This window comes from Canis lupus, chromosome 31 (genome assembly GCF_011100685.1).
Source record: "Canis lupus familiaris isolate Mischka breed German Shepherd chromosome 31, alternate assembly UU_Cfam_GSD_1.0, whole genome shotgun sequence".
Classification (NCBI taxonomy): domain Eukaryota; kingdom Metazoa; phylum Chordata; class Mammalia; order Carnivora; family Canidae; genus Canis; species Canis lupus.
Genome location: NC_049252.1, coordinates 26,447,230 through 26,463,875, shown reverse-complemented (window position 1 = coordinate 26,463,875; position 16,646 = coordinate 26,447,230). Strand labels below are relative to the sequence as shown.

The following is a 16,646-nucleotide window of genomic DNA, read 5'->3' as shown; positions in this document are numbered from 1 at the left end:
AGAGTATCATTGCCTTTCTCCTCTGAAATCATCCCTTTATCCACCATAGTCTGGTTAAGAAACACCGGTCTTCACACAATACCTTGAGACAAACAAGAAGCTGCATTGAAGGCACTGCTACAGGTCACATGGTTGAGTCCCACATAAACCAGTGGTTCTCAAACATGGCTGGATGGCAGAACCCTGGGGGAGCTTCTAAAACATATGGATTCCTGGATCTTATTCCTATCTTCTGAGTTCAAATCTTGGGTTGCTGGGTCTAGAAATTGGTACTTTTTTAGAGGCTGGAGAGCTAGCCTAGCCCTTAGCTGCATGGAAAGAGGGGCATACACATTATTTTGAAAATTCTATAGGAACTTTTTAGTTTCCTCAGATATCTTTGGCTGCATGACTTCAAACTTAACAACTCTTATAGTTTGGAAATTCTTTTTCAGATCTAACCCATGTCCTTCATGCTCAGATTAAGTCTATTTTGTTTTGGAGACTAAAGAACAACTGTTGATATTCAGGCATCTTTTGCATACGGGAGCCTGGCAAGCCTCACTATTTCTTTTGTTTAGATAGCTAGTTTTATTTCCTTTACTGTACTTTTTGCATATCATTTCTATTTCCTAACTTTTAAATTATTTAATATTCTCTTTCAATGCCCATTCTTCTCCAGCTGGAGAGAAACAGGGGGAGTAGAATAAGCAAGAGACAGGACTCAGAAAGCCTTCCATGTGTAAGTTGCTAGGTATCTTACCCTTGTCAAGTCATTCATTTAATCATTCATTCTTTTGAAAAATATAAATTGGCTAGCTATTGCTAAATAACGAACAACCACAAAAAAAAATCTCAGTAGCAGATAATGAATGTATTTGGCTTACATATCCATGGTGTCTGTTGATCTCTGCTGAGTTTGTTCATTTTCCTGTGGGTTGGTTCAAGGTTACCCATGAATGCTGGGTCCAGCTAATGTGGTCCTACAATACACATCTCTTGTACTCCTGCCTGGCCCAGTAGACTGACCTGGACATGTTCTTCTCATGGAGATGATAGCGGGACAAAAGACTAATGGAATTATACATTGTCTTCCAGCATTTGGAACTGGTAATGAAACAATAATTTAATTTGCCTCAAGTGTCTACCATAAATGTCTTCCAGGGCCATTTCTTTTTTTATCTTTTGTAAAATTGAGACAGTGATGCCTGCTTTTGATTCCCAACCTTGGAAGTTTTTTGGATGAAATCTGAAACTGGTTCCTGTATGCAGAAGACAGAGAGAGGCCAAAGAAAGAGACCACTGCAGATCCATAGGTAGCAGGTGGGTTTTTTTGTTTGTTTTTTTGCTTGTTTTTTTTTGTTTGTTTGTTTGTTTGTTTTTGTTTACAGAGAGGGCAGAGAGGAAGACAGAGAAAGGGAGAGAAAGGAGGGACAGAGGGAGAGAAAGAATCCTAAGCAGACCTGTGCCCAGGACAGAGCCCAATGCAGGGCTGGATCTCACAACACTGAGATCATGACCTGACCCCTGACCCAAAATAAAGAGTCAACACTTAACTGACTGAGCCACCCAGATGCCCCTATAGGTGGTATATTTAGTAAGTAAGGAAGCTGACACATGAGGGTTATTTTGGGGGCTGCAAGATGAGTAGATGTCAGTACCCACCTGCCAGATCTTAAGTTTATATAGAGGACTTAATGGGGTTAATTCATGTACACGGGGCAGATGGACTTAATAACACATTATTCTCTCAAGGCTGCATCTTTGAAAATGGCTCCAGCTATGGGGATGGTGGGTAGAGCATCCATTCCAAGGACAGGGGCCAGGGTGGGGAACCTGTGATTGCCTGTGTGCAGCTCTAGTGTCAACTAGAGGTCATGTCCTCTCGATGTCCTCCTTCAATACCTACTTTGGGAACTTCATTGTTTTGTAATAGGATTGAATGCGATGTTAAATAGCTTAGTCAGCTTTTTTACCATGGAATCTTTGGGCTTTCCAGACCTGGTTTTCAGCAGAGCCTACTAAGGACAGTGGAGGGAGGGCAAAGCTGCCAGACACTAGGTAGATAATGGTCAGGATGGAGGCCTCTGACTTCATGGAACTTATAGACAGACATGCATCAGAGAGTCATAAATGAAACGCGCACACACAATTTAAGGTGCCAGGAGAGTATATATTGGGAGTGATTAACCTCCCAACACAGAGAGGTCAGACAGGTGTTCTCCAGGCCATTGAGATAGAGATGAGCCCTTAGAGTTAACTAAGACCTCACTTAATCAAAAAGGTTGTGCTGGGGAGGGGATTGGGAGCCTAGGAACATGGCCAAAACTGATAGGTGAGAGGGACCTACAAGGCATGAGGCCAGGCAGGTGAGGCGGGGAGGAATTTGAGGGACATAGATGGGCACTTTTGTCCTGTAGCGTGAATCCTAATGGGCTGTTTTCTAGATTGCATGCTGAGGTGCTCTGGGATGCCGTGATGAATTCACAGGGGTGTCGTGTTTTAAAATCTTGAGGGAAACAGCAACCTCTGTTGGACACCATGTGAACTACTACTCTAACTTGCCTGCACCTAATTATTTGATAAATGGAGCAACTAGGTATTCTTTCTGGCCTAGGGGCTCTGGGGAAAAAATGCTGGGACATAAAGTCACTGTGAGCTGAGCAATTTGGGAACCTGTCCTAAGGGTGACCTGTAGCCATAGAGGGTGACTTTTGTTCTAAAGAGGATGCTGATAAGATTTGCATATGGAAAAGAGGACTCCAACTAAAGGTGGGGAGTGGCTTAAGGGGAGCTGATACAGAGCTGATGTGGAAGCACAGGGATAATGAGACAGAAATAAGAATGAGTCTGGCCTGGGAGGCCCTGAAAGCCAGGTCAAGGGTACCCTTGGCTCTTCCTCTATGGTCCAACACATAGGTTCTAATCCTTATTTGACCTGCACAGAGCATGTGTCCTAATGGGTTTTTTTTTTTTTTTTTTCAAATGGGAAACTTTATCTTGGGTGTTTTTTCCTAGATATAACCTGAAGTTGAGTCTAATTGGCCTATAATAGGCTTGCAGAAAGTTCTGAGTTGGTGCAAGTTCCTATACCCTATGCACAGTCTTCCTTTACCCATAGTAAGGAAAAGGACATGAGATATATGACATATTCCAGACCAGATCACATGAATTGAAATTCCAGCTCTGCTACTTACAAATTCTGTCACCCTTGGGATGTCATTATGCTCTCCTGCCTCATGCACTTCACAATTGCAAAGATTAGAAGACAGCCACATGAATTGCTGAGAGCAGAGTCTGGCACACTGTTAAGATTTTGCAAACATTAGCTATTGTCATTGTTAGAATCATGCTTACCTCCCCTGGATACTTAGGTCTCATAAAAATTCCAGAGGCATATAGGGGTGCCTGGGTGGCTCAGTTGGTTAAGCGTCTGACTCTTTATTTTGGCTCAGGTCATGATCTCAGGGTCATGGGACCAAGCCCCGCATTGGGCTCCATGGTGGATATGTATCCTGCTTGGGATTTTCTCTCTACCTTTCCTTCTACCCAACCCCTCGCTGTCTCTCTCTCTCAAAAAGAAAACAACAACAACAAAAACAAAACAAAACAAAACAAAACCAGAGGCATATAATACCACGTACAATCTCATCCACAAATGAGAAATAATAGTTGGAATGGGTATAACAAGATTGGAGTACCGTGTTATGGGTTTTGATACCAGTGATCTGGGATGCCTTTCTTCTAGGTCAGGTTGGAGCAGATTCTTCTTGAGTTTGTGGTGCTCACACACCATACTGTGGTAGAGGTGGCCATCAAGACTCCATGTTCACTGCAGTGTAGGCTACAGGTTTGGGCATTTTCATCTGGGCAGCCAGTTTGCTCAGCTTTGTAAGTATGAGACCATGAAAAATCACGTCTGTTGTTTTTTTTTGGGACAAACACATTACTGCGTTGCTTTTGATCTGTGAGATTACAAAGGATGCTGTACTGTGTCCATGTAGTTAAATTAGGTAATTGTGATGAGTGGGAAACACCAGGCTCCTCACATTCTGTATAAGGTTGAACAGGGATTAATTTGAATTTTACCCAAGCATCTTTACTTCCATCAATCCTTCCCCCAAACCTCTTTAAATAAAGGGAAAACAAAATAAATTTCCTGATACAAAAAGGATAGTAAAAATGCTTTAAGAATAAATCCTTACAATTGTTCCTAATATTTAGATACATAAAAGATGTCAGATAAGACAGAGTCTCAATATATTCTGGTCACAACTGGTGGGTTGAAGACTCGCTTTTCACTGTTCTTTGTTCATGACCTTGTGACCAAGATTAAATAGTGTGAGAGTCAGCAAATGCCAAGGGTGACATTTTGAGCGGGTTGGCCTGCCAGTGAAGTGCCGTAGCGCGTCTCTTCACACTGTGCAGCTCCTCTCAGCCTCGGCCAGCTGCTTGGCTGTTAGATGTTTTTCTTGTGAAAAAACCAAACAAACAAGCCTGACCCTTAGAATGGTAAATAGGAACAGGCAATCACTGAAAACACAGCTAAAAAGAGAAACCATTTGAACAAATTCCAAGAGAACAAATGGCCTTGGACATATTCTCCTCACATATGGAATGAAGAGAATTATGTTTTTAGAGTAATGGTTCTTAACCCTGGGGCACATGTTAGAATCATCTAGGACTCTTACAGAGCACCAGTCCTGGAGCCATCGTGCTATGAAGTCAAGGGATGGGAATGGAGGAGTGGGAGGGGGAACAGGGGCACCATGTTCTACTGTAACTAGGGTTGGGTGCCCCCTCCTGATACAGGAATGTTTATGGAAGTAAGTAGTAACAGACGATCAAGAATCCTGAGATCTCCAAAATAGAGGGGCTGTATTTAGCATCTTGGAGTCTAAATCCTTATTCAGCCGATCATTACCCGAGTTACTTTGGGAAATTGTCCAACATCTGTTAGCTTCAATTTCCTCCTCCAAAAAATGATAATGATTGGCATGAGAATGCCTATTCCAACAGGTTTTTGGAGATGCCCATGAGATGTGGCCAGGCAAGTCTCTGTCCTCACCCCCCCCTCCCCATATTTACCACAAAGCAGGACTCTGGCATTTTCTGTACATTGTTGCACACCCCAAAGCAAATCTAAAGTCACACAGCATTAGCAAGGGGGGAAAGATTTTGCTGACAGCCTCCCAGAGGGTAAGAATGATGTGGGAAACAAAAGAAAAAGAAAAATTAAATTTCCTTACTACCTACAGCCCACTGACAAATCCTTGAAATAGGCAGAGTGACCTTCCTCTAGAAACTCAGCTGCCTTCAAGTTAATACTTTTGCTAAGGGCAAAAGGCAATCTTAGCCCAACCCCCGGGATCCTGTAAGTCTACTTTAACATATAAAAATTCCTTTGGAAACTTCCTTTATCTCCCCTCCTCCACCCCAGAAATGTGCTGGCAATCATCCTCCAAGGATACGACCCACTGATATACCTCTGAAGGGTCTCATGACTCAGGTTTTATTAGACAATAATATCTAACCTTCTCCCAACAATAACTAGCCTCCTCCAGATCCTGGAAACCTTGCCTCCAAATTCCCTAGAGACTTAGGCTATCCCTAACCTCCTCTTAACTTGAAAGGATATAATGGGCCACTCCTCATGACCCCAGGGCAGCTCTTTCTGCCCAGGGGTCCTGTCCCCATGCTTTAATAAAACCACCTTTTTGCACCAAAGATGTCTCAATAATTACTGATCCTAGGCTTCTAACTCTAACATCTTTCCTGCATCAAGAAGACATGGCTTTCGTCTTCTTCATGTAGCAAAACTTAACAGTAACTTCTCTCTGACCTCTCTGACCTTCTCCAAATCCCACAGCTGTCCCACCTCCTCAAATGTCCCTCCTCCAGGAGATCCCAGTCTGTTTGGAAGCCTCATGGCTATCTGCTCTGTACCCCCCCTCCCCACAGCCCAGGTAGCTGGCTATGTGGTTGTTGGCCTAGAGTAGAAGAAATGTGAGGTACAATCTGAGAAAGTGGAAGGTCTGGAAGTTTCCTCCTTCTATTTCTTAAAAGTTTGGGAGACTGAGGGACATGGAGAACACATTTTTCCTGTAGGGTGTGGTTTCTCAGCAGAGGCACTGTTGATATTTTGGAGTAGATAATTATTTGTTTTGTGGGGGATGTCCTGTGTGTTTGTATTGGTTTTCTATGGCCATATAATGAATTACTACAAACCTAGTGGCTTTAAACCACATCCATTTATTATCTCACAGTTTCTGTGAGTCAGAAGTGCATATGGCTGGGTGCTCTTCTCTGGGTCTCACAACGCTGCTTGGGACAATGCTCACCTGAGGCTCTGTGGCCTCACGGTTGTAGGGCAGTGGCCTCTACTTCTTCCTGGCTGTTGAACAGGGCTTGCTCTCAGCTCCTTGAAGCCGGGGGCAGTTCCTGCCTGATGGGTCCCTCCATGGGCTGTTCTCAACACAGATGTTTGCTCCTTCCAGGCCAGTAAAAGCATGTCAGCTGCAGCTCCAGACCCACATGGATATTCTCCCCTTTGCTCAATTCAAAGTCAGTTGATTAGGGATGTTCATGCAAAAAATTCCTTGTGCTATATCAAGAAACAATCATAGGAACCATGTCCTATCATATTTGTGGGTTTCCTCCTAGTTAAGTGGAGGGACTGATGTAGGACATATGTAGCAGCAGATGGAAGTGGTGTCCACCACAGCATTCTAGAATGTTCAGCAGCATCTTTAGCCTCTGCTCCCTAGATGTGAGAGCAAACCCTTTCCCTTTCCAAGTTATGACAATGAGAATGTCTCTAGACATTGTCAAATGTCCCCTGAGAAACAAAAATACCACTATCATGGAGTCTAAAATGAAATTACCTCAAAGATTTCCTCTTCACCAACCCAGGACAGACTAGCAAAGCGAAAGCATATAGAGATGCAAATGGGTTGAGCTTTCCTGAAGCATTCGTGGCAGGCACAACACTCATAACCTCTTCTATGCACCCACCTCTACTGGAAGGGAACCAAGAGCCAGTCAGCCTGCTGGGTGGGGCAATGCCAGACTGCACCTGAGGCCAGATACTGCCTGGAGAGCACTAGAGACTCCAAAGTCTTAGGGAGTGAGATGGTTCAAAAGTCCCATAAGGTAGTGGTCAAAGCAAGAGGAATGAGACTTTAGATCACACCAGCCACCAAATCCAGCCATGCGTGCCAACAGGAGGACTAGGAACATTGGCCTAGAGACCACAGGAGCCAGAAGACTCCTTCACCCCATTGCCAAAAAGTCACATGAGCCACCCATCTTCAAGAGAGTGATGCTGAGACACAGCACTATAGTTAAAGAGGCTGAGAAATCCAAGAGATGTGATTTAAACCGGCTTTGATAGGGATTGGACCCTGAACAGACTAACCAAAAAGAGACAATTTCAACCAGAAAAGACCAAAATGTTGATTGGCTGTTCTGATTTGTGCCTTTGTGCACACAAACATCATTTAGAAGCATAGGGGGTAATAAGGAATAGGGGGCTTTTAGTGAAGAAATGCTGACATGCATTTTTTTCTGAAGTTTTATGTGTAGTGTGAGTAACTTGTGACCCTGTAACAGTGTGATAAGTATTGTTAGAAGAAAAGTTCTGTGTAATAAACAATAGAGAGATAATGCTCATTGAGTTTTTTTTTTTTTTTTTTTTTTTAAGATTTTGTTTATTCATGAGAGACACAGAGAGAGAGAGACAGAGGGAGGAATATGCTCCTCACAGGGAGCTGGATGTAGAGCTCAATCCCCAGATCTGGGATCATCTAAGCTGAAGGCAGACTCAACCACTGAGCCATTCACGCATCCCTGCTCATTAAGATTTGATACCATTGCTTTGTATTAATCCGGCATCCTTCCAGTTGAAAATAACAGAAAACACACTAACAATAGCTGAAACAAGTGGCTTCCAAGTTTAGTTGCATCAGAATCACCTGGAGGACTTGGTAAAGCATGGAATTCTGGGCTCCACTGTCAGAGTCTCTCATTCAGTAAGCCTGGGGTGATGCCCAGAAATTTGTATGTCTAGCAAGTTCCCAGGTGTTGCTGATGCTGGTCTAGGTACTTAATTTTCAGAACCACTGGCTTAACTCATTGGACATTCATGGTTTAATTAGCAAGAAGCTGCAGACAAGTGATTCTCAGAGTTGGCTTATCAGCTCAGTGATGCATTGGGGACCCAGCTTCTTTCTATGTTTTGAGTCCACCAGGCTTCATGTGCTAACTTTTCATGTCACGCATATCCTGTGACCGTTACAACACAGCTGCTGCTGTGCCATCATGTGGTCATCACACTCTTACCTGGCCTTCAAAGGCAGGAAGAGGGGAAAGGAAATGGGAAAAACCCATAAATATTTTTCAGGCTAGTTCCCTGGATACATGTGTAACTGGAGATAGCTAATGAGGCCATTTTAGGACTGGCACATTATCACACCTTGGGCATGTTTTCCTTGTCAGAGAGGGTAAAAATTGGGTTATTAGTTGATCTATGGTCATGTTGCTTTTATGGAAGCCACATTTACCTCCCCTGCTATTGTTTTGGAATTATGAACTATTGATATCCTTGAAGGAACTGACCCTGTCAATAGCTTCCCATAAGTTAGAGTCTTTGGATCTTTTTAATATAGCCTTGAGAACATCCTTGAAATGCTATTTCTGTCCTTATCTTGAACAGACATTGATTGAATTGGGAAAATAAAACCTCTTTGAGAAAACCTCTTGATACATGTACTAAATTTTATCATATGCCATATCTTAATATCTCATGTTTTTAAATCAGAAAGTCTTTGGCTTGTTTTGGTTTTGCTTCTGATTTTTCTTATCAAAACACTGTAAACATTTTTCTCTTAATCTGATCAAAACTGGCTAAGTCTGAAATTATAAATAATTCTTGTTTTTATATGTTTGGGATGTCATAAAATTGTGCTGTAGGCAGAATGCTATGGACTGAGAAGATAAGTCTGCTTGAAAGGGAAGGAAATATATGGTCTCTGAACTCCATCATTTCCTTAAAGGAAAAACTGACCTGTGCCTTTAAGATTCTGATTAATTCATAGGCTTCTGTTCAAAAATTTCAAGGGGGAAATGTGTCTTTGGGTTGGGTGTTTTGCTTCCTAGTTTGGGTTACTGCCAACTGGAGAAAATGCTGTTCTAGCAGTTTATAGGCCAACTGGAAGCACAGGATCTGTGTACTCTCCTGGGAAAGTATTGTCTTGAAATTCCCAGGGGTTGGTGTACATTGAAGCTAAGAGATTGACAGGAACATCTGGCTGGAACTGGTGTGTGTTTCTCTGCTGGGGGAGCCCAGCTAAGCTGGAGCCAAGTAGTATGTGCTCTTAAGGTGCTTACATGGGACCCCTGAGTTGGCAGTGGCTTTGTCTGGGGGCCACTGAGGCAGGGACTGTGCTTGATTCCAGCCAGATTTCTTTCTGTGCTCTCAGGACACTTACCGGCAATGTTTCTTTAATGGGCCCATTGCATCTCCTAAATTGGGAGTGGGAAGGCTACTTCTGAAGATGGACTGGGAACTTGGCTTCTCATTTCCAGTTAAAGTCTCTGCTTCTCAACCTAATGCAAACTCACAGACAAGGTGTGTCTCCTCTTCTCTTGTTTTATTAGCTCCTGTGGTTAAAGACATTGGCTATTGATTGAAACGATAGGAAAGAGGACAAGACCCTCAAACTTACAGACTGGTGGAGAAACTTGGTATGGGAGATTTGTAGATTAGAAGCAGGAAGGGTGGTGGGGAGACTTCTCTGGTGGAAATCAGGAGGAATGAGTCAAGAGTAGCATTCTTTCTAAATTGTATTTGTGGAATTTGAATCACAGGGGTGTTCTTTTAAAACAAAACAAAACAAAACAAAACAAAAAGAAACCCACAAAGGATCTTTGACCCCTGTTTCAGATTAATTGGATCAAAATGTGGGGGGTAGAGAGGAATATCTTACAGGCTGAATTGTGTCCTCCCAGAATTCATATGTCAATGCCAGCCCTGATCCCCAGGACCTCAGGATCTGATTGTATTTGGAAATGGGGTCTGCAGAGAGGGAAATGAATTAAAATGAAACCATTAGTGTGGGCCCTAATCAAAGTGATCTGACTGGTGTCTTTATAAGAAATGGTAAGACCACCTGAGGACACTTCGAGAAGGTGGCCATTCAGAAGCCTAGGGGAGAAGCCTCAAGAGAAACCACGTCTGCTAACACCGTGATCTTGGACTTCTAGCCTCAGAACAGCAAGAAAATAAATTTCTATTGTTTAAGCCACCCAGTCTGTAGTACTTTTTATGACAGCCCTCACAGACTATTACAGGTGGAAATGCATTTTTAAGATATCAAGCAAGTGATTTTTATGTATGCTAAATTTAAAGAATGAACATTTTAGGGTTTAGAGAATGGAATTGAGTGGAGCCCCATTTGTTTTTTAAATTCACCTGGGCAGCTGATTAAAATGATCAAGAAGAGTAGAAGGTCGAGGAGGGGTGAGGACACTCAAGCTCACAAATCCCTATTGAGTAATGGCAAAACACAGGTCCAGGATTATGTGGGGTTTGTTTGGCCTTCAAACCAAGAGGAACCAGGAATTCAGCAGACACTAGAACTTGGCAAAACACAGCAGAAATAAACAATTGGCAGTGTCCTTAAAGGTGGATGGGCTGGTTCGTGTCACACCGCATCAGGGCTTGGACCAGGAAGAGGCAAGCAGGTGACTAGGGCACAAGATTTCAGAGACAAGGTTGGACAAATGCCGACCACCTATGTATACACCAAAAAGCTTGGGGCAGAGAATATAAAAAGACACTCACTTCCAGGGTCCTACAAGGACAGGGTAAGCCCTAGTGTGACCTTGCCTTTTTAAGTTGCAGGATTCCTCACCTGCTTGTCTCATCCTGGTCCAGGGCCTGGCACTCCTGGTCCATTTCCCTCTGAAGAAATTGCCCACTGAATGTTTATTTTTGCAGATAAAGAAGGCAGTGTGTGGATCTGGCTGAGTCATAGAGGGTGGCAGGGACGTTGTGTCCCTGGAAGCTGTGTCCCTCTCAGTGTTGTGCCAGGGCTGGGTGTCTGCTTAATCCCCAGTTCTTTTTGGAACTGAAGACCAAACAAAACTCAGCATGTTTGTTGACTGTGTTCAGGTTAAGTGACGGCTTAGGGAGAGGTAGGGACAGTTCCTCACCCATTCTTTGTGCTTTGTCCTGGCGGCATCTTTGCCATCCTACCTGCTAAGTTTAAGAGAGTGCAAACAAAAGCTGGCAATGGTTTTTGTGGAGTTTTCTGTTGCCTGGGGTGTGTTTCTCCCACAAGGTAAAGTGTCATCTAGGGATTATCCAGTCCAAGGACCAACCCCAAGGAGGTTTCCAAGTTCATCTCAATATCAGCTCTCACAGTAAAGGATTCTAGAACTTTAAGGGACCTTAGGGATCATTAAGCTGATCCCTTCATTTTGTGGATGAGATCATTGAGACAGAAGGGAATCAAGATACCAAGCAACATAGTGGAAAAAGAGGGCCTCACAGCTACATTTAGACAGACCAATATCGCCTGTCCTACACTAGGCAGAGTCAGACCAAGCAGACAACCAGGTGGCTTCTTAAGGGATCCAACTGATATCTTTATATGTTAAGGCCAAAACAGAAGGACATACTCTGTGCCTTCCTGATAGGCCTCAGAATCACATGTCTTCTCATGGGAGGTGCTTCTGAAATACTGTTGAATGAGTTAATGTGCTACGTTCCCTCTCAGCTGTCACCAAATAGGTGATTTCTTCTGAGAGTAAGCAAATGAATTAATTCGTCAAGAATGAAAGAATTGTCCTTGAGTACTACCCTAGAGTATTGCACCTAGAGACTCACGATTGCCCTAGAGCCAGGGGCTCATACCCTGCTGCAGGCAAGGAGTCTCTGGGCCTGTGGAGACCATATGGACACTGTTGTATGTTTTGCAGCTTGGGGTTCTGTTGGTGAATCTTTTGCATCAACTTGACTGGGCTAAAGGGTGCCCAGACAGCTGGTAAAACATTATTTCTGGGTGTGTTTGCCAGGGAATCTCTGGAACAGATGAGCATTGGCATCTGCAGACTGATAAAGACGAGGCCTCACCAGTGTGGTGTGTCTCACTTAATCCATCAAGGGTGTGAATAGAATAAAAAGGCAGATGGTGGGATTCTCAGCTTCCATAACTGCATGAGTTAATTCCACATTAAAAACAAAATAAAACAAAACCTTTGTCCAGGGGTGCCTGGGTGGCTCAGTCAGTTAAGTGTTTACGTTCAGCTCAGGACATGATCACAGGGTTCCTGGATGGAGTCCTGTGTCTGGCTCCCGGCTCAGCAGGGAGTCTGCTTCTCCCTCTGCTTCTCCCCCTGGCTCGTGCTCTCTCTCTGTCAAATCAATCAATCAATCAATCAATCAATCAGTCAATCTGCTCTCTTCCTCTCTATCTCTGTCAAATCTATCTATCTATCTTTCACAAAAAACCCCGAAAACCTTTGTCCATTCTATATATATATATATATATATATATATATATATATATCCTAGTAGTTCTGTTTCTTTGGAGAACTCTAATTCAAGTTATTTCTTTATTTGCATTTTCTTCCTCTTCAACAGCACTGCGCGTGCCTTCAACAACAACACTTCAAAATCATGCCACAATTAACAGAAGCAAAGTAAAGTTTTATTTGTCTTGTGGATGCTTCACTTGGGAAGGTGAGGCCCCTCCCTGCCCTCAGTGTGTGGACTTAAGTGAGTACCCTTGGACCTGAAATGAGGTGCAAGCAACCTCCTGGGCCTCAGCTAGGAAAGATGGCACCAGTGGTGCAGTGGAGTAGAAAAAGAAGAATATCTGATCAGGGTACAAGGGCTTCCTGGTACGCATTCAAGGTGACCTTGCCTCTGATTGAGAGACAGCCCGTTGGGAGGAGTAGGGAAAACTGCACCATTTTCTGAAAGCTGACTCTGTTTGAGACCAGCTTTGTCACCAGGGAAAACTGTATGTTACAGTGGTTTCAAAGTGTGGAACAGAGAATTAGATTGATCGGGTCTCAATCCAATTCTGCTACTAGTTGGAGAGGTAACTGGGACAGCTTATCCAGCATCTGTGTACCTTTAATTTCTTATCTGTGCAGTGATGACAACCCTAGCACCTATACCTCACTTGAGTGTCCTGAAGCTTAAGTCAGTGACAACACAGAGCTTGGTACATGGAAAGCAAACAAACATTAGCTGTTCAATTGCAAGGGACAATGATGTACATGTACCGATCCTGAGGGGAACCATCATTAGCTCTATAAAAATATATAGTCTTGTCAAGGTTTACCTGTCGTTTTTCTTTTTTAAATTTTTATTATCTACATTTTTTATTTTCTTGAAAAGACTTTATTTATTTATTTGAGAGAGAGCACAAGCGTACAAGCAGGGGGAATGGCAGGCAGAGGGAGAGGGAGAAGCAGACTCCCCACTGAGCAGAAGACCGATGTAGGGCTTGAACCCAGGACTGCAGGATTATGACCTGAGTCGAAGGCAGATGCTTAACCAACTGAGCCACCCAGGCGCCCCATTTTTTTTTTAAGATTTTATTTTTAAGTAATCTCTATACCCAATATGGGGCTCAAACTTACAACCCTGAGATCAAGAGGCAAATGCTCCACCAGCTGAGCCAGTCAGGAGCCCCTACACCTCAAATTTTCAAGTTAAATTACTTTATTTTATGCTTTCAGTAAGATAGTTTGGTTTGATATATTAAAAAAATTCTCATTCTGAGTAGCAAAAAGCATTAGAAAGGGGCCCATTGTATTAACCAAATGCATTACTTTGTCCTCATAACTTGGATTCTCCGAAAAGAGGAAAGTCTGGTGGCAAATTTAAGTGCTTGTTTCTAAGATTGTTGAAGTGTTATTTCTCAATCAAGTTCTGGCAGCATTACTGAAACCACCGAACTCTCCAGGGCAATTCTCTTCATCTTGCTTTTGGCCAGCGTGATGCCCAGTGGGCAGCTGACACGCTAGCACTGCCTCCTTAATCCTCCACAGAACTCTGTTCCCGTCTTCTCTATCACCCGCAAGCACCAACTGGGATGCAGTTAATTAAGTTTGCCCTTTGGAAAACTCCAGAGGTCAGGAAATTTAACCTGCTCTCTCCCCTCTTTGTTCAGGTAAGGGACCCAAGCTGCCAGGTTTTAGAACACTGAAGCATTTTGCGCCATACCACCTGCTCCTTAAATGTCAAAACCAGCAGCGGTGTTTACAGTTCTATACAACAGATATTCTCTAGCAACCCCAAAAGCAAATTTCAGGGCGTTATGTATCCACTGCCAGGTGAGAAGGTTAAAAGACTAAGAACCACGAAAGTAAATATTTGGCTCTCTATGTACACATAACACAAAAATCCTCTTTTCTTCACAGTAGCAGTTTTAAACTAAATTGTTTTATTAATGCTGATAAAATTAAATGATATATTTCTTTGGTGTTTAATTTTAAGACATATAAGAAGAAAGCTGGGGTTCTGTATTTTGCTATTGTATAACACTCTTGTTCATTTTTGTCCTTTGCTTTAGGCCTGGGCAGAGTCAAGATAGTGCTGAAATTTGGGGAAATGAATGTCTTTCCAATGCTGCCTCTGGTTTACTGATAACACTGATGCAATGAATAAATTCTCATGCTATTTTGTGTATCCTTCTTTGACCCCAGGAGAACCTTCCAATTTTATGTAGTAAGTCTGTACATCACAGGTGCTGTTGAAAGAGAGAGAACACCTGGGGACAGAGACCGGCCAGGTATCCAGTCTGCCAGCCTTCTGCATGGGTTTTGGGAGCCTGCAGAGAGTTGCTTGGGATGCAGCAGTGGTTCTGATGCTCGGAGTTCAAGGTGAGGTCAGATACTTACTTCACTTTCTTTCTTCCATGGGGACGGTGTCTCTGTTCTGGGCTGCTTGGGCTTGGGGAAGGGAGATAGAGGAGTATGAATCTATCAGTGAGTCCTTTCTTATCCCTGTGCTTCTTCCCTCACCTGGAAACCTCGGCTTTTGTAAAAGTATTTTTCTTCACGGCTAGTTGTTTGTGGTAATTCTGGGATTGGGGAGAGGGGAGAGAGAAAACACTGGAAATTTCTATGCTACCATTTTGCTCACATCACCCTTGTACATAGATTTTTGAGAGAATGTTGGAAGCAGCAAGAACTGATGTAGTCACAGAGTTTCAGGGCAGTGGTGGGGCTTGAATCAAACCTTGAAGAGTAATTAAGACTAATAGGAATATAGGAAGGAAGAAAACCTTTTGGAATTGAGATCAGCCTGAAGAACAGCCTGAGAGTGGGAAATAAGATGAAGTATTTTGAGGAAGATTATTGATTAGAGAAGAAATTGCATCATGAGAAATAATGGCTGATGACAGATTATAAATAGCCTTGAACAATCAGGCACAGTTGTTTGGAGTTTGTACAGAAGAGAAAAGGTGACGCTTTGGGTTCTTAATATTTGGAGTGATGTGAGAAATATTGTATTTTAGGAAGAATACTGTGAAAGCATTACTCAGAACATATTTCTAATGACGTGGTGGGGAGGATCTGGGATAGAGGGTAGAGAGACGGGTAACAAGAAGATAAGCATAACATCTGTCTCCCTGAAGCAGCAGTCTTCCTAACCACCTAATTTATATCAATTGAAGGTACTTTTACATCTTCTAGGCAAGAAAACTTGGAATCATCTTTGCTTCTCTAATCTTTATTTTCTGAGTCAGTGGAGTCACCAAATAGTTTAAAGTGGCACTTTGGCACATACATCTCTCTTTCCATTCCCAGTGTCTTGGATCATTAGTTTAGTTAGGATGAGAAGTTCATTTGAAAGTTCATTGAGGGCAGCCCCGGTGGCTCAGCGGTTTTAGCACCGCCTTCACCCCAGGGCCTAATCCTGGAGACCCGGATGGAGTCCCACATGGGGCTCCATGCAGGGAGCCTGCTTCTCCCTCTGCCTGTGTCTCTGCCTCTCTTTCTCTCTGGGTCTCTCATGGATGAATAAATAAAATCTTAAAAAAAAAAAAAAGAAAATTCATTGAAAGTTTAGTTAGGATGAGAAAGTTCATGAAAGAGTTTCATTCAAAAGTTCATTTGAAAAATCACATCGAGACTGGATATCTAAATGGAGAGGTCCTCTAAGGAGTTAGAAATATTAGGTGTAATCATAAATCATATTTTCAGACTAGAGATGAAGACGTGGGAATCATCCACACACCCTGCTAAAGGAGTAGATACATTTATTGGAGAGTGTGTATGCAGGGGATATTTGTCCTGACAGACACCTATACAAAAGCATGTGTAGAGAGGGCAAGGTCCAGGCAGATAAGAGAGGAAAGAATATAGAATGGTTAGAGGACTAGAAGGACCATACAGAGCAAAAAGAAAGGAAAAAATAAATTGAAAATGCATTTGATGAAAATGAAAAGGAAATCTCGAGTAAAGAATTAAGAGTTGAATGTTTCAGAGAATTTAGGAAAGTGATGATGGAAAGAATACTGGGTTTTATTTATTTTTTAAATTTTTAAAAAGATTTTATTTATTTACTCATGACAGAGAGAGAGAGAGAGAGAGGCAGAGACACAGGCAGAGGGAGAAGCAGGCTCCATGCCAGGAGCCCGACA

General features: G+C 42.8%; 1 protein-coding gene across 6 annotated transcripts in view; it reads left to right on the top strand.

The window, feature by feature from the left end:
* The first annotated feature begins 1,085 nt into the window (after positions 1-1,085).
* KRTAP11-1 (keratin associated protein 11-1) overlaps positions 1,086-16,646 on the top strand; it is a 40,899-nt gene continuing 25,338 nt past the window's right edge. For 4 of the 6 annotated variants that reach the window (XM_038581323.1, XM_038581324.1, XM_038581325.1 and 1 more), the window contains exons 1-2: positions 13,826-14,168; positions 14,745-14,880. The gene's annotated coding sequence lies outside the window, so the exon portion shown is untranslated. Of the gene's footprint in view, positions 1,303-12,625; positions 12,725-13,810; positions 14,169-14,744; positions 14,881-16,646 lie in introns of those variants that run through there. The other 2 variants (XM_038581326.1, XR_005382253.1) reach the window with 2 other exon arrangements.